The sequence below is a fragment of the Triticum dicoccoides genome, chromosome 2A (assembly GCF_002162155.2).
Source record: "Triticum dicoccoides isolate Atlit2015 ecotype Zavitan chromosome 2A, WEW_v2.0, whole genome shotgun sequence".
In the NCBI taxonomy this organism is placed as follows: domain Eukaryota; kingdom Viridiplantae; phylum Streptophyta; class Magnoliopsida; order Poales; family Poaceae; genus Triticum; species Triticum dicoccoides.
In genome coordinates this window covers 525476940-525503505 of record NC_041382.1, presented here as the reverse complement: position 1 = coordinate 525503505, position 26566 = coordinate 525476940, and the positions used below count along the sequence as shown (strand labels likewise).

At 43.1% G+C, this 26566-nt stretch overlaps 1 long non-coding RNA gene across 3 annotated transcripts; it reads right to left on the bottom strand.

The window, feature by feature from the left end:
• Positions 1-7333: 7333 nt before the first annotated feature.
• LOC119355175 lies at positions 7334-11005 on the bottom strand. 3 transcript variants are annotated; one of them, XR_005171478.1, is made up of 4 exons: positions 10571-11001; positions 9750-10448; positions 8316-8354; positions 7334-7585 (listed from the first exon to the last, which is right to left on the bottom strand). It is a non-coding gene; the product is annotated as an uncharacterized LOC119355175 (long non-coding RNA). The 3 variants fall into 3 exon arrangements; XR_005171477.1 differs by having other exon boundaries at positions 8316-8403; positions 9750-11005; XR_005171476.1 differs by having other exon boundaries at positions 9750-11004.
• Positions 11006-26566: the final 15561 nt, after the last annotated feature.

Genomic DNA, 26566 nt, shown 5'->3' with positions numbered 1-26566 from the left:
AGGTGCTCCGCTGTGGTGGCGCGGGGCGGCGGCCTCCTAGACGTTGGTGGAAGACCGGCGAGCTCCTAGACGGCGGTGGCGCAAGGCGGTGGCCTCTTTCGGCACCACGGAGATGGATGGGCGCATGGGCAAGAGGTCCATGTGAGAGCGTATGGAAAGTGAGAGGAGAGAATGGTGGAAGAGAGGAGGGATTTGGGAGAGGAGCTAGGGATTCGGCCAAGGATATGGCGACTTCACCTACCTCATACTTAGCAGTAGCGAGGGGTATAAAACCGCGCTACTACTATCAACTTAGTAGTAGCGTGGGTTTATACCCCTCGCTACTACTATGGCATGTGTCGGGGAGCACGGTAGAGACCGCTTAGTAGTAGCGAGGGTTAAAAACCCGCGCTACTACTATCAACTTAGTAGTAGCGAGGGGTAAAAACCCGCGCTACTGCTAATTAGCAGTAGCACTTCTTTTTGTGCCGCGCTGCTGCTAAGATTCTGTGTATAAGGTTTTCCCTAGTAGTGCATTGTTATCATGGCTTGTGTGATATGGGTGCTAGTGCTAGTGCAATACCTTATTCTTTATACCAAGAAGTTACGCATGATATTGCACCTGCTGAGATGGAAGATATTGATGTTACAATTAAACTTGCTAATAGAGATACTATTTCACCAATGGGAATTGTTAGAGATGTTGAAGTCTTGTGTGGGAAAACTAAATATCCTGCTGATTTTCTTGTTCTTGGTTCCCCACAAGATAGTTTTTGTCCCATTATATTTGGTAGACCCTTCTTAAATACTGTTAATGCTACCATAGATTGCAAAAGAGATGTTGTTACTATCGGTCTAGATGATATGACTCATGAATTTAATTTTTCTAAATTTAGTAGACAACACCGTGAAGAAGAATTACCTAGTAAGGATGAAATTATTGGTCTTGCTTCTATTGTCGTACCTCCTAGTGATCCTTTAGAACAATATTTGCTAGACCATGAAAATGATATGTTTATGAATGAAAGAAGGGAATTAGATGAAGTATTCTTTAAACAGGAACCTATTCTGAAAAACAATTTACCTGTTGAAATCCTAGGGGATCCTCCTCCACCCAAGGGTGATCCTGTGTTTGAGCTTAAACCGTTACCTGATACTCTTAAATATGCTTATCTTGATGAGAAAAAGATATACCCTGTTATTATTAGTGCTAACCTTTCAGAACATGAAGAAGAGAGATTATTAAAAACTCTGAAGAAACACCGTGCTGCTATTGGGTATACTCTTAATGATCTTAAGGGCATTAGTCCCACTCTATGTCAACATAAAATTAATTTGGAAGAAGAAGCTAAACCAGTTCGTGATCATCAACGCCGTCTGAATCCTAAAATAAAAGAAGTGGTAAGAAAGGAGATACTAAAGATCCTTGAGACAGGTACAATTTATCCCGTTGCTGATAGTAAGTGAGTAAGTCTTGTCTGTTGTGTCCCTAAGAAGGGAGGTATTACTATTGTTCCTAATGATAAAGATGAATTGATTCCTCAAAGAATTATTATTGGTTATAGGATGGTAATTGATTTCCGCAAATTAAATAAGGCTACTAAAAAGATCATTACCCCTTACCTTTTATCGATCAAATGCTAGAAATATTATCCAAACATACACATTTTTGCTTTCTAGATGGTTATTCTGGTTTCTCTGAAATACATGTGTCAGCCAAAGATCAATCAAAGACTACTTTTACATGGCCTTTTGGTACTTTTGCTTATAGACGGATGCCTTTTGGTTTATGTAATGCACCTGCTACCTTTCAAAGATGCATGATGGCTATATTCTCTGACTTTTGTGAAAAGATTTGTGAGGTTTTCATGGATGACTTTTCCGTATATGGATCTTCTTTTGATGATTGCTTGAGCAACCTTGATCAAGTTTTGCAGAGATGTGAAGAAACTAATCTTGTCTTTAATTGGGGAAAGTGCCACTTTATGGTTAATGAAGGTATTGTCTTGGGGCATAAAGTTTCTGAAAGAGGTATTGAAGTTAATAAAGCCAAGGTTGGTGCTATTGAAAAGATGCCATGTCCCAAGGACATCAAAGGTATAAGAAGTTTCCTTGGTCATGCCGGTTTTTATAGGAGGTTCATTAAGGACTTCTTCTCAAAACTCTCTCGGCCTCTGACTAATTTATTACAAAAAGATATACCATTTGTCTTTGATGATGATTGTGTAGAAGCATTTGAAATACTTAAGAAAGCATTGATCTCTGCACCTATTGTTCAGCCACCTGATTGGAATTTACCCTTTGAAATTATGTGTGATGCTAGTGATTATGCTGTAGGTATTGTTCTAGGACAAAGAGTTGATAAGAAACTAAATGTTATTCAATATGCTAGTAAAACTCTAGACAATGCTCAAAGAAATTATGCTACTACTGAAAAAGAATTCTTAGCAGTTGTATTTGCTTGTGATAAGTTTAGACCTTATATTGTTGATTCTGAAGTAACTATTCACACTGATCATGCTGCTATTAAATATCTTATGGAAAAGAAAGATGCTAAACCTAGACTTATTAGATGGGTTCTCTTCCTACAAGAATTTGATTTACATATTGTTGATAGAAAAGGAGCTGAGAACCCCGTTGCAGACAACTTGTCTAGGTTAGAAAATATGCTTGATGACCCACTACCTATTGATGATAGCTTTCCTGATGAGAAACTAAATGTCATAAATACTTCTCATACTACTCCATGGTATGTTGATTATGCTAATTACATTGTTGCTAAGTTTATACCACCTAGTTTCACATACCAGCAAAAGAAAAATTTCTTTTATGATTTGAGGCATTACTTTTGGGATGACCCACATCTTTATAAAGAAGGAGTAGATGGTGTTATTGGACGTTGTGTACCTGAGCATGAACAGGAACAGATCCTACGGAAGTGTCACTCCGAAGCTTATGGAGGACACCATGCTGAAGATAGGACTGCACATAAGGTACTGCAATCTGGTTTTTATTGGCCTACTCTCTTCAAGGATGCCCGTAAGTTTGTCTTATCTTGTGATGAATGTCAAAGAATTGGTAATATTAGTAGACGTCAAGAAATGCCTATGAATTATTCACTTGTTATTGAACCATTTGATGTTTGGGGCTTTGACTATATGGGACCTTTTCCTTCCTCTAATGGTTATACACATATTTTAGTTGCTGTTGATTACGTTACTAAGTGGGTAGAAGCTATTCCAACTAGTAGTGCTGATCATAATACTTCTATTAAAATGCTTACAGAAGTTATTTTTCCAAGGTTTGGAGTCCCTAGATATTTAATGAACGATGGTGGTTCACATTTTATTCATGGTGCTTTCTGTAAAATGCTTGCTAAATATGATGTTAATCATAGAATTGCGTCTCCTTATCACCCTCAGTCTAGTGGTCAAGTAGAATTGAGAAATAGAGAACTCAAATTAATTTTGCAAAAGGCAGTTAATAGGTCCAGAAAGAATTGGTCCAAGAAACTTGATGATGCATTATGGGCCTATAGAACTGCATATAAAAATCCTATGGGTATGTCTCCGTATAAAATGGTCTATGGAAAAGCATGTCACTTACCTCTCGAACTAGAACACAAGGCTTATTGGGCTATTAAAGAACTTAATTATGATTTTAAACTTGCCGGTGAGAAGAGGTTATTTGATATTAGCTCACTTGATGAATGGAGAACCCAAGCCTAGGAAAATGCCAAGTTGTTTAAAGAAAAAGTTAAAAGGTGGCATGATAAAAGAATACAAAAGCATGAGTTTAATGTAGGTGATTATGTATTGCTATACAACTCTCATTTAAGATTTTTTGCAGGAAAACTTCTCTCTAAATGGGAAGGCCCTTACGTTATCGAGGAGGTCTATCGTTCCGGTGCCATAAAAATCAACAACTTCGAAGGCACAAATCCGAAGGTGGTGAACGGTCAAAGAATCAAACACTATATCTCAGGTAATCCCATAAATGTTGAAACCAATGTTATTGAAACCGTAACCCCGGAGGAATACATAAACGACACTTTCCAGAATGTTTCAGACTCCGAAAAGGAATAGGTATGTGGTACGGTAAGTAAACCGACTCCAAAACAGTTTTTAAGGCAATATTTCTCCGTTTTGGAATATTTAGAAAAATAGAAAAATAAGCAGCAGTCCGGAAAGGACACAAGGGCTCCATGAGGGTGGAGGGCGCGCCCTACCCCCCTGGGCGCGCCCCCTACCTCGTGGGCACCTCTTGTGCTCTCCGGACTCCGTTTTCTTACAAGACACGTATTTTGGTCGGTAAAAATTCATTATATAACCTCCCAGGGGTTTTGACTCTCGTATCACGCAAAAATCTCCTGTCTTTGTTTCGAGCTGTTTTTCTGACAGATCTAGATTATCATGACGTCTCCAAGTGCTCCCAAGGACAAGTTCTTCGAGAAGGTCATCAACCTTACCTCGCGGAGGTGCAGCGACACCCTCAAACCATTGAGATGTGTGATGGGTTGTTGCACATCTGTGATGCTGAGGGACCAAAGGGGAACGGAAGCGTGGAGACGAGGCTCGAAGCAATGGAACAACAAGTTTTCAAGTGTTAGGGGATGGTGGAGCGTGGACTCAACTCCAACTACATGATGATCGCAGATTTCACCAACAAACACAAGCTGAATGCCGACAACATCGGGGAGACCATCTTCAAGCTTCACGAGAAAATCGAGCACCTTCAAGCTCAGATCTATGACCTGCAAAACCAAAACTGTGAGTATGAATATAGATTCAAAAGGATGAGTTTGGCTGCAGATTTGAGGATCCTGGAGACTCGGTCATCCTTCTATGATGGTGAGCCTATGCCTTGGAAGAAGGACGACAAGCCTACGCCATCAACAAAATCACCACCGTCTCCTCCAACAAAGAAGAATTGAGTATCTGGTATGGGCACTCCATTTGGCAACTGCCAAGCTTGGGGGAGTGCCCCGGTATCGTATCACCATCACTTTTATACTTACCATTTTTCTTAGTTCGATCCTTTTGGCAATATCTTTATCTAGTAGAATAAAAGTTCTTAGTATGATCTAGTTGTGAGTTTTGCTTTATTATCCTTCTATGTAATCGAGTCCGTGAGCTATATAATAAAGATTAGTGTTGAGTCAAGGGCTTGATTATTTTTGCCATGATCCCAAATGAATAAAAGAAAATAGAAAGAAATAAAAAGAAACAAACAGATCATGTGACTCTTATGGAGAGTAATGAGCTCACATAGAAAGAGTATGATGAATAAAAGTTGTTGAGAGTTGACAAACATAGTTTTGGTCATCATTGCAATTAATAGGAAGTAATAAGAAAGAGAGGTCTTCACATATAAATATACTATCTTGGACATATTTTATGATTGTGAGCACTCATTAAAATATGACATGCTAAAGAGTTGACATTGGACAAGGAAGACAGCATGATGGGTTATGTTTTCTTACATCTGAGATAAATTATATTGTCTTGGATCCTCCAACATGTTGAACTTGCCTTTCTCCCTCATGCTAGCCAAATTCATTGCACCAAGTAGAGATACTACTTATGCTTCCAAATACCCTTAAACCAGTTTTGCCATGAGAGTCCACCATACCTACCTATGGATTGAGTAAGATCTGTCAAGTAAGTTGTCATCGGTGCAAGCAATAAAAATTGCTCTCTAAATATGTATGATTGATTGGGGTGGAAGGAATAAGCTTTATACGATCGTGTGATATGGAAGTAATAAAAGCGACAGACTGCATAATAAAGGTCCATATCACAAGTGGCAATATAAAGTGACGTTCTTTCGCATTAGGATTTCGTGCATCCAACCATAAAAGCGCATGACAACCTCTGCTTCCCTCTGCGAAGGGCCTATCTTTTACTTTTATCTCCTATAATGCAAAAGAGTCAAGGTGATCTTCACCCTTCCTTTTTACATTTTATCCTTTGGCAAGCACAATATGTTGGAAAGATCCTGGTATATATGGCTAATTGGATGTGGGTTTTCATGAACTATTACTGTTGACATTACCCTTGAGGTAAAACGTTGGGAGGCAAAACTATAAGCCCCTATCTTTCTCTGTGTCCAATTAAAACTCCATACCCATAAGTATTGCGTGAGTGTCAGCAATTGTGAAAGACTATATGATAGTTGAGTATGTGGACTTGCTGAAAAGCTCTTATACATTGACTCTTTCCTATGTTATGATAAATTGCAATTGCTTCAATGACTGGTATGAAGTTTACGATTCATACTTGATATTGTGATTGAATTATTACTCTAGCATAAGATATCATATGACAAGAATTATATAAGTTGTTGCTCTAAGAATGATCATGATGCCCTCATGTCTGTATTTTATTTTTATCGACACCTTCATCTCTAAACATGTGGACATATTTTTCGATTCGGCTTTTCGCTTGAGGAAAAGCGAGGTCTAAGCTTGGGGGAGTTGATACGTCCATTTTACATCATGCTTTTATATCAATATTTATTGCATTATGGGCTGTTATTACACATTATGTCACAATACTTATGCCTATTCTCTCTTATTTTACAAGGTTTACATAAAGAGGAAGAATGCCGGCAGTTGGGATTCTGGCTGGAAAAGGAGCAAACATTAGAGACCTATTCTGCACAGCTCCAAAAGTCCTGAAACTTCACGGATGATGTTTTCCAAATATATAAAAAACATTGAGCGCAAGAACTTCACCAGGGGGGCCACACCCTGCCCACGAGGGTGGGGGCGCGCCCTACCCCCTGGGCGCGCCACCTACCTCGTGGGCCCCCTGGTGGCCATCCGGTGACCATCTTCTGCTATATGAACTCTTTCGATGGAAAAAAATCATAAGCCATCTTCTCAGACGAAACTCCGCCGCCGAGAGGTGGAACCTTGGCGGAACCAATCTAGGGTTCTGGTGGGGCTGTTCTGCCGGGGAAACTTCCCTCCCGGAGGGGCAAATCATCGCCATCGTCATCACCAACACTACACCACAACACGGTTGTAAGGGCAGGAAAACTGCCGGGATAAGGCACTTACAAGGGCAGTCTGACTGCCGAGAATGTTTTTCTCCCGGCAGATGGAACTACCACGAGAACGGCTACCAGGGATTGTAGTTCTTGGCAGATAGGGATGTGCCGGCAGTTTTTATGCCATCATGTTCAAACTTCTCTAGGCAGATATTTTTTGCCAGCAATCAATAGGTTTCCTGGCAGATGATGGGCCAGTGGTGCCAAGTATCCCAATTAATAAGGCTATTACACTCTGGTGTTACATTTATTTCACATTTACATACACACCCCGATTCGAAAGATGACACATACATTCAAATAAAGCAAAAAGATTATGCAGATGCACATCGCATATATATTATAAAGTCTGATCATCAAGCATTTTACAATGTAAGCAATTCATTGATTACACATGAAGACTTCCCTCATAATTTAGCATATGTAGTTTCTAGAAACTTGAGCAGTACAAGATGAAACAAACACAAAGAGTAAAGCCTGTAACTTCTGTGTGAGCTCAGGGCATATGGTTAAGGCAAGGTATCTTGACGAATCTTACAAGAACATTTTCAACCTGGACAGGAAAAGTCCAAATGTCAAGTCAGGTAGTATTAGAAAACATTATATCCATTACATTTATTATGATACTCTGAATCTACAAAAATGCACCACCCCAACTTTTAGAAGAAAACGGCTACATCATCAAGAAAATTTCTCGACAAATTTCCCATCAAGGCATCAAGTGAATATTCGATTTAATAAGAAGCTAAAAAATGTCCGCAGTTTCAAGCCTGTGCACATGAATTAAGCACATCTAGTTGCCCTTCCTGGAAAGCATGACAACAGTTTCAGGTCTAGACAAATAATTAAACCCATAATGGCATGGTGAGATTGCCTCTGATATTAAGTTCAGTTTTCTGAAAGTGAAGACTCATCGAAATCTGTTTGAAAAAACTGCACATAAGACAAAATAGGAACAATGTTCGAGAAAAAGGAAGTGTGATCCACAACCTGTATGAATTTTTGACATCGTAGGATCTAGTATTTTTGTATGAGCACACAAAGGCAACTAGTACAGCAAATAAAATTCAAATGTTTTTCCAGCATTAACTGACAAGTATAGAAACTAAAATGTTTGGTGTTAGGTTTAACTCAAAAGAACATACAGAGCTTTCTTACAGGCATATATCATGATATTCAGGTATGAGCTTCTGAGATGTCAAAGGAAATACAAGGACATTTTCAATGCTACTTTATATAGAGAGAAAAAGACAAGTCGGACACAAGAGAACCGTACAAAATACCTCTTTCACCAATCAGATCATAAAGTAGTATCATGATTCCTGAAGAACACACACCAATATGCAAATTAGATTGCAAGTAAAGATCAACCTGTAACCATTGAAGTGATAGATACAGAAAATTAATCAAGAAATTAAAATGTTTAGTAGATACAACTCTACTGCAGATTAAAAGTTTACTTCTCAAATAATGATATAGATCTGTATCGAAGTGTAGTATCTTCGACGTTCAATCTTACAACATTGTAAGAGCAGTATACTGTAAGTTTAAAAGCTAAATCATGTCCAGACTTTCATCTTACAACACCGTTATGTATGGCCTTGTTAGAGTGTAAGAACTAGACAAGACATTCAGGATGTTTTGTCAGATGGAAATGGTACGGCCTTGCTCCAGTTTACGCAGCAATACAATAGCCTTCCGAATTTTGTGAAAAATTGAATTAATGAGGAAAGCTCTGCAGAATGTACAATAAAATAAACTAAATAACCATCATAAATTCACATTGTTGGCTGCTACACACTGTCAGTTGAAGACAACAGACAAGAGCTCAAAATGTCACCGAAGGCCGCTTATCTAGTTCACTATAATTAGAATCCACCATTATAAGTTGGTACAATTTATATTAAAACTTTGACATCTTGTAATGGATCTTGTTACTTGTAAAGCTCTTATCATTATTGAGCTTGTTATTTGATTATAATTTGACATATTGTATACGAGCTTGTTGTTTATTCTTTGATATCTAGTTAAGCAAAGAACAGCAAACACTTCGACATATAGTTTATTCACGTGAGATCCAACGCCATGAAACTAAGTTGTTAAATAATCACTAGCAAGAGGCCCATGCGTTGCATGGAACATCAAGATGCATTTATACGAGCTGTTTATCTCGTGGGAGACAAAGATGAACGAGGGAAGTCCTTATCTACAAATTTGGAGAGGGGTGCGGGTATCTTTTTGCAAAATTGTCATAGTTTGCTTTCTATCCGTCAGATATAGATCGAACGGTCTATATTGCGGGATGGCAGGCACACCATCATCACCAACTCGGTTTTTTGTAAGAGTAGAGATATCATTTGCGCAAGGCCTATAAAAGAAGACCTTAATTAAGTAGGACATGAACCAGAATGATCAGAATATCTACACATACGTTTTGACTAGTACAGAATTAGCAAATATCCCAATTTCCTTCCATGCACAAGACTTCGAGTTAGCTACTCAGTTTGTCTCGATGGTGTCCCCTTTTATTTCATCATTCTTTTCTGGAAAACCTTATAAGTGGTTAGCTACTCAGTCTGTCTCAATGGTGTTAACTATGTACGCAGTTTCAGTTCAATCAAAATGGAACCTAAGAGTGGCCCCTGTTTTTCTAAAATGAACCAAAACATTGGGGCTTTAGAACAACAGAAAATAACATACTTTACATATGTTATTACCTTAATTTAGGTTCAGTTTAAATGTCCCGATGCTCCAATTTCTCCCTTGGATTGAAGATCTAACACAAGGTTACCTTTCTTGTATTGACACTGAAACTGAAAACAATTTAACACATCAATATGACTTGTTGAACATTATTTATCTAGTTGCATTAAGCCTAGCACATTAAGAATAAATTTCTATACTTCATATGTGTGCAACTCTCCTGTTCCTAAAAAAACTCCCATGTCAGGATAATCTTACTAGTACAACAGCTTGCTGCATTTCCTTGAAAGATTAAATACCAACCATCACTATGAAGTTTCAGAGATGAACACAAAATCCTTAATTTGGTTTGTTATAAACAATAACCGAAGGATATAAGCATAAACACAGCAGTCAGTTAACATATGCTAAATAATAACGGGAGAGGGATAAGTGATATTCAGATTCTTCCATGCTTGTCAAATTCGAAGGGATAAGTGAATGTACCAAAGACTGTAATTCGTACAGTAGGCATGTCAACTGAAAACAGAAATAGATGAGTATGGCAGGTAGGAAACATCAATTTTATCCTTCCGTAGATCACAGGAAGCAAATATTAGTTGGGCTCATATGACCAGCAACATGGAGAGACAACATAACCCTTACGACTGCTCAACCATGGGAGGCGGAACCTTGCTCAATTTTCCTTCGCATCTGCGAGTCGCTTGGGTATCCTGCAAGCCGAGAATACAATGTTGGCAGCCATGTGCTACAGCGAGGGCGCATGCGGAAGAGGCCAAGACTGCTGTACGGGGAGGTAAGACAGCCAAATCAAAACTAAACCCAACTGGATTACCTCGTTTCATGCCAGATCTGGTGGAAGTTAGACGTCATCCTTGTGGACAACCTCACTCGAACAGATCCTTCCGCTGAAACACTTGAGCAACTCGAGCCTAGAGGAGCCTGGCGGAGGACGCGTGTAGGAGGCTTGGCTGCTTGGGCGTTGCTGGAGGTCCGGCGAATGGTGGTCGGGGCGGCGGAGGGTGCTCGGCGGCATGGTCCGGGAGGAGTGGCACTAGGTGTGGCGGACGGTGGTCGGCGCGTGGTCGGGGAGGAAGCTGGCACTGGAGTGTGGCGGAGAGCGGTCGGCAGCCGCGCGGGGTGGGGGGCGGCGGCGGCGGCGTGTGCTCGGGGAGGAGGCTAGGTCAGGGTGGTCGATTTGGGGATTTTGGTCTGAGTTGGAGTTTGGGGATTTTGCTTATTTGGAGCGAAAATTTTCGCATCTCGCGCGCTCTCCCGTGCTAATCCCGCGCCAATACGTATTATATTTGGTTTGGCCTCACAAGTAGTCACAAGTAGTCCCCGGTAGATAATATGCCATTGTTTAGGTGTGCCGGCAGATATTGTGTCCTTGAAAATGGGTATCTGTGCTGGCAGTTTGAATGCCCTTATTGTTTGAGTTCTACCGGCAGTTTATTTGTCATTGGATACTTCTGTCGGCAGTAGACTAATCCCCGGCAGATGATTTGCCTTTATGATGATATTTCTCCTGGCAGTTAATTGCCCCCAATCAAGGGTTGTGGTGTAGTGCAACGCTCCTCTCATCGGAAGAGGGCAATCACCATCAACATCTTCATCAGCACCATCTCATCTCAAAATCCTAGTTCATCTCTTGTATCCAAATCTTGTCTCCAAGTCCGGGATTGGTGCTAGTAGGTTGCTAGTAGTGTTAATTACTCCTTGTAGTTGATGCTAGTTGGTTTAATTGGTGGAAGATCATATGTTCAGATCCTATGTGCATATTAATACCCTCTGATTATGAACATGTTTATGCTTTGTGAGTAGTTACTTTTGTTCCTGAGGACATGGGAGAAGTCTTCCTATTAGTAGTCATGTGAATTTGGTATTCGTTTGATATTTTGATGAGATGTATGTTGTCTCTCCTCTAGTGGTGTTATGTGAACGTCGACTACATGACACTTCACCATTGTTTGGGCCTAGAGGAAGGCATTGGGAAGTAATAAGTAGATGATGGGTTGCTAGAGTGACAGAAGCTTAAACCCTAGTTTATGCGTTGCTTCGTAAGGGGCTGATTTGGATCCATATGTTTCATGCTATGGTTTGGTCTACCTTAATACTTTTGTTGTATTTGCGGATACTTGCAATAGAGGTTAATCATAAGTGGGATGCTTGTCCAAGTAATTGCAGCACGCAAGCACCGGTCCACCCACATACCAAATTATCAAAGTACCGAACGCAAATCATATGAGCGTGATGAAAACTAACTTGACGATATTCCCATGTGTCCTCGGGAGCGCTTTACATCATATAAGATTTTTTCCAGGCTTGTCCTTTGCTACAAAAGGATTGGGCCACCTTGCTGCACTTTATTTACTTTTGTTACTTGTTGCTCGTTACAAATTATCCTATCACAAAATTATCTGTTAACACTTATTTCAGTACTTGCAGAGAATACCTTGCTAGAAACCGCTTATCATTTCCTTCTACTCCTCATTGGGTTCGAAACTCTTACTTATCGAAAGGACTACGATAGATCCCCTATACTTGTGGGTCATCATAGATTCACTCATTTTACTCCGTATGTAGTCCGTATTGAAACAGACGTAATAGTACGCACTCTCCCTCGCCCCTCGACCCTCGCCCACGTGGTGGACGTGCAGCAATTTATTCAGTCTCAGATAGCCAGAACGATATATATTGCAATACCATTATTGCTCCACTTCCCGAAGAGGCGAAGAGCCAAGCACAAGGTTAATTTTTTGGAGATGCCAAGCGCAAGGTTTATAGGAGAACGAGTAGTAGTAGTACTAGTAGTACATACCAGTGGTACGTATTGTATGAGGAAGAAAGCAACAAGATGTATGTTTTTTTGCAATGGGATTACTCCCTATCATAGATGGCACGATTTAGAGTGGTGGGCAGCGGGCATAATTCGCATCTGCTTAGTCTTAAACCCCATGAAGTCCCATCGAAAGGAATAGCCATCCTCTGCACGTGCTCCTATGTAAAATGAGTAAATGAGACAAAAAGAGAAAGAGACAAAGTAAGAAAAATCACCAGCCTTAGATCCAGCCCTATTGTATCAGTGAATGATATTTCTACGTCGTGATTGACATGGCTATATTATTAACCATGCTACGGAGGTAGAAGCGGATTTTTATTTATTTGCGGAGGTAGCAGCAGATGGATATTCAATGAGGAGTGAAATGATGGCTGCTTCCTCGGTCAAACATAGAGAAAGGTGGGCCTCATGATTTGACGGCTTATTAGTCATTATTACTGCCTATACTCTTTGCCCATATATAATAACCGCGTGGTAAAGTAGTGGGCTATACTTTTAATAACCATGCTCGAAGAGAAGAGGTGCACGCACCCACCCACGTAGTACTAGTAGCACTCTTTGCGTCTTTTGCGTCTTCCCCAACCACACACATGACGCGGTGGAGCTCATTTCTGTAAGATGATGTAGCACACGTGATAATTTGACGCGTCTAGTAGTAGTTACTCACTTATAAATAATGGAGGGTCGGGAACCACGCATGAACGGTGCCGCATCGTTTATAAATAAAGTTTTTTTCTTCAGTGGCACGCAGGCAATATAAATAGGTTCATATGGAGAGAAAAGGAAACTGCTCCACTATATACATAGCCAGGACGAGCCTACACGGTTGCTTGATGGGGTTGCTCTCTTCACACTCTCTCGCATGAAATGACTGTGGCCACATCTCTAACATCCGGGCGGATCACGTCCGATGGGGGAAGGGGTGGATCCTTTGTGTAGATGCGGTCGCCATCGCCGGCGGCGAAAACCCACTGTCAGCACGTCCCGATCAGGGGTCCCCGCCATTCTCTCTCTCACAAAGCCGGTGAGGTTGCCTTTGTCCCTTGCTCACTGCCGTGACGTTGGCAGTTGCCACCTCCCGCCGCCCTCCTCTAGGTTGAGCTACGTCCCGACATCCCTCGGGTACAACTTCCTTATAGCCGTCTTGCACCACTACCCCAGCTGCCCACATTGCTCCATGTGGATTTTCTCTACTTCTTTGCCCCGCACATACCTCTACTGGCTTCTATTGTATTTTTTTATGAGTTTATATCTCATCAACTAGTCCTAGTAATCTTATTTTAATCATGCTTCTTCAATTTCTTTGCCATAGGGATGCTCATCTCAATTTTGGTGAAACTGCACAAAATGATTCGGTGGTCAAAGGGTTGCAAACTTCATTTCTTCAAAAGCTTCAATGTTGCCAGCAAATTAAAGCCTGGTTAGGGTTTATAGTTCAAGGGCTAGGGATTGCATGGATCGTTTTTTTCTTTAGCTTTCTTTGTTCCAAAATAAGTGTCAACTTTAGTAGTAGTACAGCTTTGTACTAAAGTTTGCATAAAGTTGAGACACTCATTTTGGAATGGAAGGAGTACATATTGGCTATGATCTATCAATCATTAAGATGCAATAGCATGCATGTTAGTCTCCTTTGTATTTGATGAAATGTTGCAATGGGGCAACCTTGGACGCAAGATACATGAAACATAAGCTGGAAGCTTCATATCATTGTGCAAATTTATCTAGCTGAGAAATTACAGTACGTACTATACTACTATGTAAAGAGTTAGGTGTCGCACGGTGTCTAGAAAATATGGTGATAGTGTGAGGTGGGCCATGTAATCACTAAGCCTGCATGTTTTCACTGCTTTCGCACTCCTCCGCTATAAGAATGGAGAAAATTGTAATATACTCCCTCCGTCCGGTGAAGAGTGTACGTTTGGGTTTAAATTTGTCCACAAAAGAGTGTACTTCTATCTTCCTAATGCACTTTAAAGTATTTTGTCTCATCACACGGTAATCAAGACCAATAACATTTTATACATAGTCTTCTTAATTTATACATGCACTTTACTCATTAGGGTTTGGATAATTAAAGAGGAGAGAGATGGTATCTTGCATCTTCCCAATGCATTTTTACTCCACTCCGTAATTTGTCCTAAAATTTCTAGATGTACACTTTTCACCGGATGGAGGGAGTAGTACCTCCTTTCACCGAAGCGTGGGACATCCAGCAGTCGTACCACCTCAGTAATAATGACCAATGAGCCGTCAAATCACATAGACCCAGTAGTAAGTTGGACGGACGAAGCAACCATCACTCTTGAATCCGCTTCTCCCTTCAACACAGGCACCAGTGAGAGGTCGCGTCCGCTCTTCCTGGGCATGAATGTGGCACTGATTCTTTGGAGCGGCGCTGATCGTTTCGGGTAGGAAGTGTGCACAGGCGATGGAGGGGCTTTGGGTGGCCTAGGTTGGCCAGGAGCGGGTGTGGCAGCTGTCCCAGCCGGATGCCCAGAAACGAGAGGATGCACCAACTCTCGCGGCTAAATCATACAGTACACACCATCTCTCTGTAGGAGTAGGTCGATGTGTCGCTCTCTCTAACAAACACACGCACACACAGGTTCGTAGAATAGGAATATCATGCGAGTGCGAAGCCACATGAAGTTAATGGAGTACGTACAAGAAGAGAAGAGGTGAGGACTATTCCATCAAACCTTGACTGAGGAGTAGTACTCCCTCCTTCTAGGTGTTAAGTCATCTTACGAAAACCAGATATTCCCAAAATGTTTAGGCGTCGTCCATTAACTTCACATCTCAATCCTCTCCTAGCCTCGTTGCTAGCAAGCGTTGTTACTTACTCTGCCTTGTTATCTCCCTCGGAAACCCAATGCATGGAGTGCAACTACGCGTTGATCAATCAATAAATCAAAGTCGGCTTGCATGCGAGTTAATACATGGCCCTGCATGGTAGCTAAAACGACATCTCTTCGTTGTTGTGATTAATTGTTGCGTTTAGAAACAGAAATCAGGACTTTGATTGGAGGAAGGACCGGTCGAGTTTCTCCTTCTCCTCCAATCTGCTTGCACCTTCATCCTACTGCACCTTCTAACGTGACTTACACCTAGACGGAGGGAGTAGTACGAGATACGGTGGCACACTGACTTAGGTCGAATACAAGTGCCCAAAATTATTTGAAGAGAGCAAAGTGTACAAACTAAATAATTAAAAGAGTAAAATGCATTGTTGGTCATTGAACTTATCGTATAAGTTCACTTTGGTCACTGTACTCAAGAATACGGTCGATACGGTCACTATATACGTGATGAGGTGATTATACGGTCACTAGGAGATCATATAGTTCTGTATTCATCCATTTTGACTAGTCAAAGAATCCCCCTGGCGCCTTGTCAGATCAGTTTTCTCTCTCTATCATGCGGGTCCTACATGTCATTGGGTGGAAGAAAGAAGTTGAATGAAAATAAAAATATGCACGGGGGCGTGGTTCGTATACTAGACCTCACGCTTTATACGGGAAAACGGGCTAACCAGCTACACAAACCCCCAGTTGTGATTAACTAGTGGCAAATATAGTTTTCTACCTTTAGTAGCGGCACACGCATGCAGCACACAGCTTGCAGTGCATGCACACGCACTAGCATGGACTCAAGTCGCACGCTGGCCTCTATTTCCGCAAGTTCGTGCAGTACCTCGCCTGTTGTCCGACGTTCCCGTTGTTGACCCTACCACCTGAGGTCGTCGACCCGTTGCTCTTCCACTACGCCAAGTCCGAGCTCTCGCTGCTTGTGGTGCAACGCATACAAACTCCATCTGCGTGAGATGACATGGCCATCAATGATGATTATGATGACACCCACACTAGGTCGCTCTACTCACCTTGTGCGCACAATTGTCGTGCAGCTCCGAAGTACGACCTTGCGGCCTGAACTTCATCGCCGGTTGCCAGTGTGTGCGTGATGTGTGCTAACTAGTGTGTGTCTGCCCGCTGCGTGCTAGTGTGCGAGTGCATGCATGTGTATTGTGTGCATGTTATAATAATGATTCACTTAAAATAGTACGTGAGCGAATAGAGGGATCAATTGGACAGTGTTCACGGGCAGTAGCGAGATGTGTGAGGTAAGATGCACCGCTGTCGCTTTTAATTTTCTTATTAATTTGTTTGTTTCACCCTCTGACTAGTGGGACCCAACGTACTACGTGGAGAGAGGTAACGTGACTAAGGCTGCATTATTTCTGTACTACCAACACTGCTTTAAATCCCAAAAGACCTTACCACCAAAGCCACATGACACGATTATGATTTAAATCCCAATGACTCCCACACAAAAAAAAACACGACATGCTTGTCACACGAATGCAGGAATGTATAAAAGGTTGTTTTCCTCTCAATAATCATAACGTGAGGGTGGTGTACCTGGTTATCCTGTTCGCTCGTCAAACCTGAGGTCTCGGGTTCGATAACCGCGCTTGAGCATATATTTTTCGACTTCTTTCTTCCACCCAATGACAGGTAGGCCCGCATGACAGAGGGAGAAAGTGATCTGGGCGGTGCCATGAGGATTCTTTGACTGGTCAAAATGGATGGATACGGAGCTAGACGATTTGGCAGTGACCGTATAATCACCTCATCACATATACAATGACCGTATTCTTGAGTAAAGCGACCAAAGTGAACTTAGCAATTACTCTCAATATGCCCTAGTTTCTTAGCAACTACAAAAAAAAGACACATATGTGATGATACGTGTTTGTCACAGTAGGCCACGTTTTCTGTCATGCATGGATATCCATGACGATTTTATGACAGAATCAAGATAGTCATACATGTGCTGTCGTAGAAGTGTTCTATGACATTACCAAAATTATCATCACGGAAGTGTCCACTTCCATGATGATAAATCACGCATCATGGAAGTGCTTTTGTCGAGGTTGACCAACACGTGGCATCCACCGTAACGGGTCACCGTTAAGCTATTGGGTCGGGTTTTGGATTCGATAACCCGCTAACCGCTGGACCAATGAGGATTTTCCACGTGTAAAATTCTCATTGGCCGGACGAAACACATGTTGGCTCACCATTGGGACAGATGTCATCCATTCATTGGACATGAGGTGCCTATGATACGTCGACACATAGCACGGCCCAATAGAGTCCCATTCTGGTGAAAAGGCCGGCCCACTTGACTTGGTCAAAAGGTAACGGGCCAGCCCACGGAAAGCCTATTCATATATAGCCCATTTACGGCCCGCTAACTCACGACCCGTTACGGCCTATTGGAATTAAGCCCAGTAGCTTCATCTTGGCCGTCCAATATGATTCCAGCCCGTTGTAACTTCTGGCCCATGTATGGCCCATGATGTCTTTCTGCCCATACGAGGCGATTTGTAACTCTTGGCCCATTAACGACCCATGGTGAATCTGGCCCGCAATGAATTGTGTACCCCTTTATACCCATTAACAGCCCATTATTCATTTGGGCCATTTCCAACCCGTGTTATCTTTCGGCCTTCTTAGGGCCCATTTATTCTTGGGCTCATTTCCAGCATTCGGTTACTTACAGCCCGTTATTGGCCTTTTCTGCTTGTGGGCCAAATTCAGCTCGTGGTTACAATCGGCCCATTTGCAGCTCGTTAATCCGTTGGGCTGTTTTCATAGTGTCGTCCAATACGGCCGATTAACGACGGACCGTTATTGTCGGCCCATGAACAGATGATTCCAAATCTAGCCCGTTTACGGCCCATAATGCGGTCTGTTATTGGCCCATGTTTGGCCTATCGATCATACAACACGTAGAAGGCCCATTGATGCTACGGCCCATAGAAGGCCCATTGTTTCTACGGCCCATAGAAGGCCCATTGTTTCTATGGCCCATAGGAGGCCCATGGTAACTACAGTAAATATGTAGCCCATGGTTATTATGGCCTAGTTTTAAAAAATAGGTTATTGCGGCCACTAGCAAACTGCGGAAAAAGAACTACACTAACTACAAGCAAACAAATAAACAAGACAACAAGGAACTAAATAAGCAAGGAACTTACACTAGGATATCACGACTATTACACATATTACATCCACTGGGCATCAAAGTTCGCTACCAATGCAAATATAGGGAACAAAGCAGCATATCACATACACTGGTCATCAAAGTTGGTGACCAGTGAAAACAAACGCCACAGCAAAACAAGTCCAGAACTGAAACCACTTCAGAAGAGCTCAAGAAACAATATCTTGGGTACCCATAATGCTAGCAAGATGCTTAGCAAGCTTATTAACTATCTCTTGTTTGGCGCTTAAATCCTCCAGCGCTTGTTGTTGCACAAGAAAGTATGCATCTGAATTCTTCAAGGACTTCCTCAGTCCTTCGGCTTCTTGCCACATCACAGCTGACTGATGCCTTTCAGCTTGTATCTGAGACTGAAGAAGCCGAAGTGATTCAAGCAGCGAGGTCGAAGAGCTTGTGCCAGCAGTATTGGCCAGTAACTCGAACACTACATCAACGCAGGACTGTGGGGTTTTCTCACTATCTACAAGATCGTTTTTATCACCTTTCTTGGAGAACAACAGGGTTGTCTCACTATCTTGAACCTTATCTGCATTACTTTCTCTACCATTGCATTGTGCGGTGCTCTTTTCCAATATTCTGTTCGCATACTACAAGAGAAACAAGCAGACACATCACTTGTTTAGCATGTAGTATACCAAACTCATTTTGGTAAACCGGTTCAATAGTAAGGTGGACAGGATAACAGCATGAAACGAACATATATATGTACTATGGTCACTGTATTGTCCATATCATTCTAGTTTATGTTGTCAAATCAAGATAGAGACACCGTTCAACTCATATATTTTGGAGACACAACAACATAGACAGAATATAAGTGTGAGAAACTACACAGCATTGGTAACACTTGTAATGTGCATCACATGAGAACATAACTATTTATACAACTGAAACTGAAATCAACATAGAGCAATAAGTTAGAACAACAATCCAGTTAAAGAAATAGGTTTAAAACATACCTGTTGCGCCATTGGAGTTTCAATTGGATCCTTCATATTCGAAAGTAGTTGGTATGAGTAAATACAACGATGCAATAGCAAAGGTGTATGGACCATAGCTACGGAATCTGACCTAAGAATAGTTGCTCTTATGCTTTAAACATGGAGTTTGGGTTCGCTGTGGTGGTCTTCATGCTTTGGGCACTGTAGTTGCTTTACAAACTGCTCGTGTGGGGGTACTCTGTGGTGGACATGGTGCTTTGTCAACTACAAATGGGTTACTATCCGCTGGGGTTGGGGTTAGATGGGTTGTAGTTGGTTCTCTGCCCAACGGTCTAAGCATGTAATCTGGAAGAGTCTCGATTATGTGTGGTGGGGCAAGTTTGTGGGCCAGTACAACCATGGTTCTATCTGCATCAACGGGTAGCACTGTCTTTTGTGAAGAACGGGTTTTTGCTCCCTTAGGTACTGCCATCACCCCCTCCAATTCAAATGGCTGATAAACAAGAAAAGAAATTGAACATACAGACATTGTATGATAGACAGATGTGGTTATTCACATATATGTTGTCTAAGCAAATAGGACAGCATGACACAATTTCACATATATGATTCCTAACTAAACAGGATAGCATGACATAGTTTCAGATATATGATGGATAACTTAATAGGATATAATGGCATAATTAAACATATGATGAGTATCTAAACATGATGACATGACAAAACTATATGATGTCTTTCTAAAATAGGTTAGGATGAAATAATTCACATAAATGTAGTCTAAGTATACAGGATGGCATGATATAATTGATATAATTGATTCATATACTAAGCAGCTGGCACTCGCATGTATGATCTCTAAACTAAGCAGATGGAATTCAATATTGTGCATATGATGTCTAAACTAAGCAATGCAAGACACCATGTGCATGATATGAGAAATATAAACATTGCAACTTAGAGCATACACCTCACATGGGATATAGGACTGGTCATCTGTCTCTGAATCCTCCTTTGAGGAGCTCCCTGTAACCATCGAGATATATGCTTCAACAAGTATCATTGCCTGCTCTGAAGACCTTGTTTCCACTCCTGATTTTTTCCATAACCACCTCAAATGGCTGATACACATGAAGAGTAGTTTAATATACACAGATTGTCGACAAATGGAATACGTAATGAAAAAAAGATGGCATGAGATAATTCACATATATGATGCCTGCCTATATGGCGGTGCATAATTCACATATATGATAAGTGGCTGAAAAACAAGGCATTGCATAATTCCCATATACTCCCTCCATTCCTAAATATTTGTCTTTTTAGAGATTTCAAATGGACTACTACATACGGACGTATATAGACATATTTTAGAGTGTAGATTCACTCATTTTGCTCTGTATGTAGTCACTTGTTGAAATCTCTAAAAAGACAAATATTTAGGAACGGCGGAAGTATGATATAGAAACCAAACAGGTGGCATTCACACAATGCAAATCTAAACTAAGCTGATGACATATGAGATGAATAATGTAAGCAATGCGAGGCGCCATATGCATGATATGACCAACATCAGCATGCCAGGTTAGAGCAAACACCTCAGGTGGTACATAGGAGTGGTCGGCTCCTTCTGAATCCCCATCTGAACAGTTATCTTCATCTGGAATACAATCTAGAATGACGGGAGGGGGGCACTTCGCCCACCATGGAGCAGCGTCTGCATGACATTGTATTCCCACGCAACGGTCTTCTCTTTTTCTCTACATGTTCTGTACGATTGTGTACAATAACTGAAATGCATAATAAAAAAATAGTTAGATTTTGTAAGGCCTAAGGGGTGCATGCAGAAATCAAGACTGATGGTAGCAAACGAGTGGATAGATCCAAAACTAATGATAGTAGGTAGATTATAGCTTGAGTTTAAAAAGATAGACAATGGATCATCTACTGTTTGTTGCCCACCCAACATGAACCACATAGAAGACCCAGATGAACAAGATAGTAGACAGATATATACTATTCGTTGCTACCTCGAAATGAGACACACGGGCATTTTAAAACTCCAGTTTGAACGACAAAGTAGCAGGTAATAATAACCAATGTATAACATAAGAAAACACGAAAGACTGCGACCTCTCTTACAAAACTGTGTAGTTCTCAGGTTCATCTGCTCAGTCGATGATGGTAATGCAGTTGGCGTGCCTGCCGGCAATGGGGAAGATGATCTGAGGCGGCAAAAGAAAGTTTGCAGGGGGAATCTCTGCTGCAGTAAACACTTCTGTCGAGGGCGCACCTCAGGTGGGGTGGATGACGGCACGGCAGGAGCAGGACATAACACACAGATTTTTCTTTGACGCCTATCTAAAAATGAAGTAAATTTGTAAGTGCTCCTTAGAATTGGAGGATTCTATAAATGCAGGGATAGGAAAAACACTGGAATAGGATAGGAATGCACGTGCAAAACAGAGCATTTAGAAACATATGATTTCCGTGAACCTCGGTGTTTGGTTCACATGAATTGGAAGAACACATGAATGGAGAAACATGGTCAAATTAAAGTCAAACCACATGAAAATGAAAAAAAATAAGAATCTTATTATGCTAGTAATGCAATTAGTCCTGTTCTTCATGCATATTAATTTGAAAAGGACGTCCAACTGGATATTAAAATTCCTATCATTTTTCTTTGAAAGAGACACCAAACAAAAAAAATCCTCCAATTTTGCTTTGCTCCACTCCTAACCAAATGCACGAATAGTAGTACCATAGTAGTTCCATAGCAAAGGACCCTGAGGGATCAACATGAATGCACAGTAACAAAGTGATGCAACGAGTGTACAACCTCTTTGGCATAGCCTTGTCGACCTCGGCATCATTGGGTTGGACGTGGAGGGTGGTGATGCTGGTGTGACTGTCGGAGGCGGGGAAGAAGATCTGAGGCCTCTGGAAATGGCGCCAAGGGTACTGCTCCGCTGTGATGGACAGTTCTGTCGTTGGAGTAGCTCCGGTGAGCTGTACAGCATCAAGGTTGAAGCAGGACAAGACAGACAATGTTAATCTGAAGTGGGAGTCTAATATCTTCTGCAATAGATGATGTAAAACACATCACCAAAAAGTGCTAGATGTAAAATGCATCAGCCGCGCCATGGCCGCTCCGACAGATGCTGTAAATACTGTTTACTCCAAACTTAACTGAAGAAACTAAACTTGATAGTCGAAACTGAATTTTACTGTTGAAACTGATTGAACTAGTAGAAGACCATTGCAATTGATGTTTAGGGCGTTTGAGCACTAGTAGCAGAGAAGCAGTGATCTAAATCAGCAGACGCTTGAGCAGGGAACGCACTAGCAGAGAGCAAGTCGTGTAGCAGAACCACGAGCGAGTGCTAAAGCAGCAACTCTTGTATCTGCCGGAGGTCGTGCGGCAGCAGCAGTAGCGCGAGCGAGAGCAAGAGTAGAGCAGCAGCATGAACAAGAGCAAGAGCGGAGGAGCAGCGCGATCGACAGCAATAGCAGAGCAAAGCAGCAGCACGAAGTGGCCGCCGAGGAAGCAACGACATGGGGGAGAGACGCCATGGATGAAGTGGCTGGCGACGGCTAGACCCACTACAGAAAAAGACACATCCGTGACATTTTGGGCCTAACGAATTTTTTTTTGTCATACTTATAATACTTCTATGACAATAATTGTGACAAAACACGCTATCATCATAGATGTGGTGGGGTCCTACTTCTTTGAAAAAAAAATCATAACAGAAAATGGGCTTTTCGTCCTGGGCGGGCCAGAGACGTAGCTGCATGACATTCTTTGTGCCGTCCATGACAGAAAAAACTATGGTAGAAGCGAGGGCGAGGAAAATATAGGGTGTTCCTGGTTACGGTGGGTGGTCGGGGCCAAGCGATGCGCGTTTCTCTCGTACACGCACGCACGTGGGTGCGAGGCGTTGGGCTCTAACTGAACCCGAGCGAGGCGTTGGGCTCTAACTGAACCCGAGCGATTGCACTGCAGGCTACGCGTTACTGAACCCGAGTGATCGATCGATGGCTGTTAACTGAACCCGATCGAGCAATTCCTTTGCTACTGCTGCTAACTGAAGTCAATCAATGCTGCCTCTGGATGAACAGTGAGCGTTGCTGGGTGGTTTGGATGAACAGTTCCCGGTGGGGGTGGATGAACAGGACCCCGTGGTGTTGCCTCTGGATGAATGGGAACCCGATCTATCGAGCCGGTTGGGGCTGGATGAACAGGACCCAATGGAGGGCTGGATGAACAGGACCACCCCGTGGAGGGTAGGATGAACAGTAGATGGTGGAGGGCTGGATGAACAATAGCCCGTGGAGGGGTGGTCGAACAGGAGCCCGTGGAGAGGGCTGGTTGAACAGTAGCCGGTGGAGTAGCGCGCGGTGGAGGCTGGATGAACAGGAGACCGTGGATGAACAGTCGCAGGTGGAGGCTGGAGGAGGTCGACGGTGGATGAACAGTAGCCCGTGGATGCTGGAGGGGGTCGACAGTGGAGATGAACAATATCCCGTGGAGTCCAGTTTTGCGGTACGCCACACCCCTCCCAATGAACAGGACCCGCGTTTCGACCGTAGCACTCCAACACAAGTCCGTTTCCTCCGTTTTGCGGTACGCCACACCCCTCCCGATCAACAGGACCCCTGTTTCGATCGTAGGAGGTCTATTTCCTCCATTTTGCGGTACGCCAGACCCCTCCCGATGAACAGGATCCCGTTTTGACCATGGCCGGTCGAACACAAGGATGTTTCCTCCGTTCTGCGGTATGCCAGACCACGTTTCTATCGGCTGTTCCGTCCAAGCCCTCCCGATGAACACGACGATGCATTCCGATCCAACCCAGCCGGTTGGCTCCCCATGAACACGACGACGACGTTGTTTCTCTGTTCCGACCCAGCCATGTACAAGAGGCCTGGTTGTACATACGCGCGAGTAGGCGTTCGAGACCCCGCCAGTATGTACGTACGTGGCCGTATTTACTTTCTTGCACCCTGGCCGTTGTACGTACGTGTACATGCTACGTGCGTGCCTCTGCTACGACACGGACGCGCCTCTACATCGACCAGTATGTACGTACACGTTCGCGACCAGAATGACAATGCTACATGCGCTTCGACCAGGTGGGTCCCGACTGTCAGGCACTTCCTTGTGTGCGAAGATGTAGCTGGTGGGTCCGAGCAGTGAGGGGGCGAATCATTTTTTGCCCGGACGCACTTCCTTGCGTGCGAAGATGTAGCTGGTGGGTCCCAGCAGTCAGGGGGAAATGTTTTTTTCACGAAATACGGTGGCCCGTCCAGTGGGTCCCCGCTGTCAGGTGGAGGAATAATTATTTTTTGCATAATAAGGAGGCACTTCCTTGTTGCGGCCGTGGACCCAACTGTCAGCCTCTCCACGTACAGTCCAGGTCGATGGAAGCCGTTCCTTGACCACGCCGCGCCGAGAGCACCAGGGCAGTGGACGACGGCGAGGCCTAGGAAGGGGATGACGTGGAGCCGGGGAAGACGCGGTAGTGGATGCCCACGTGTAGAGGAGTACGAGGGTTCACTAGTTCGCTGCGGTGTGAGGCTGTTGAATAACAGGGGGTGTGGGTGAGTAGAGGGATGGCCTGTCCAGTGGTGGGAATAGTAGGGGGCGGTGAGGCCTCCGCGGCAGCACAACTGGCCATGGGAGGTAGGAGCATGCGGCATGACCGACGCTACTTTGGGTGGCTGGAGCAGGAAGACCAGAGGTTGAAGAAGCACTACGACCGTTGGATGGACATCGTACGGTCACCTGAGCTAGAATTGTTCATATTGACTAAGTTGACAAAGCACTCCATCCCCGTCAACTTAGTAGGCCCACAAGTAAGCCTCCCACCAAAGTGGGTCCCAACCAGCAGGGGGAGTATCCATTTTTTGTGCGTAATAAGGAGGCACTTCCGGTGGGTCCCAGCTGATAGCGGGGGGAACGTTTTTTTACGAAATACAGTGTCCTGTCCGATGGGTCCCAGCAGTCAGGGGGAAACATTTTTTTCACCAAATATAGTGGCCCGTCCGGTGGGTCCCTGCTATCAGGTGGAGGAATAATTATTTTCCGCGTAATAAGAAGGCACTTCCTTGCGGCTGCCGTGGGCTGATACGTCTCCATCGTATCTAGTTTTCCAAACACTTTTGCCCTTGTTTTGGACTCTAACTTGCATGATTTGAATGGTACTAACCCGGACTGACGCTGTTTTCAGCAGAATTGCCATGGTGTTATTTATGTGCAGAAACAAAAGTTCTCAGAATGACCTGAAACTTCACGGAACGTCTATTTGGAAATAGTAAAAAATCCTTGCAAAAGATGAAGACCAGGGGGCCCACACCCTAGCCACGAGGGTGGGGGGCGCGCCTGCCCCCCTGGGCGCGCCCCCTACCTCGTGGGCCCCCTGGAGCTCCTCCAACCTCAACTCCAACTCTATATATTTGCTTTCGGGGAGAGAAAAATTAGAGAGAAGGATTCATCACGTTTTACGATACGGAGCCGCCGCCAAGCCCTAAAACCTCTCGGGAGGGCTGATCTGGAGTCCGTTCAGGGCTCCGAAGAGGGGAATCCATCGCCATCGTCATCATCAACCATCCTCCATCACCAATTTCATGATGCTCACCGCCGTGCGTGAGTAATTCCATCGTAGGCTTGCTGGACAGTGATGGGTTGGATGAGATTTATCATGTAATCGAGCTAGTTTTGTTAGGGTTTGATCCCTAGTATCCACTATGTTCTGAGATTGATGTTGCTATGACTTTGCTATGCTTAATGCTTGTCACTAGGGCCCGAGTGCCATGATTTCAGATCTGAACCTATTATGTTTTCATCAATATATGAGTGTTCTTGATCCTATCTTGCAAGTCTATAGTCACCTACTATGTGTTATGATCCGGCAACCCCGAAGTGATAATAATCGGGATCACTCCCGGTGATGACCGTAGTTTGAGGAGTTCA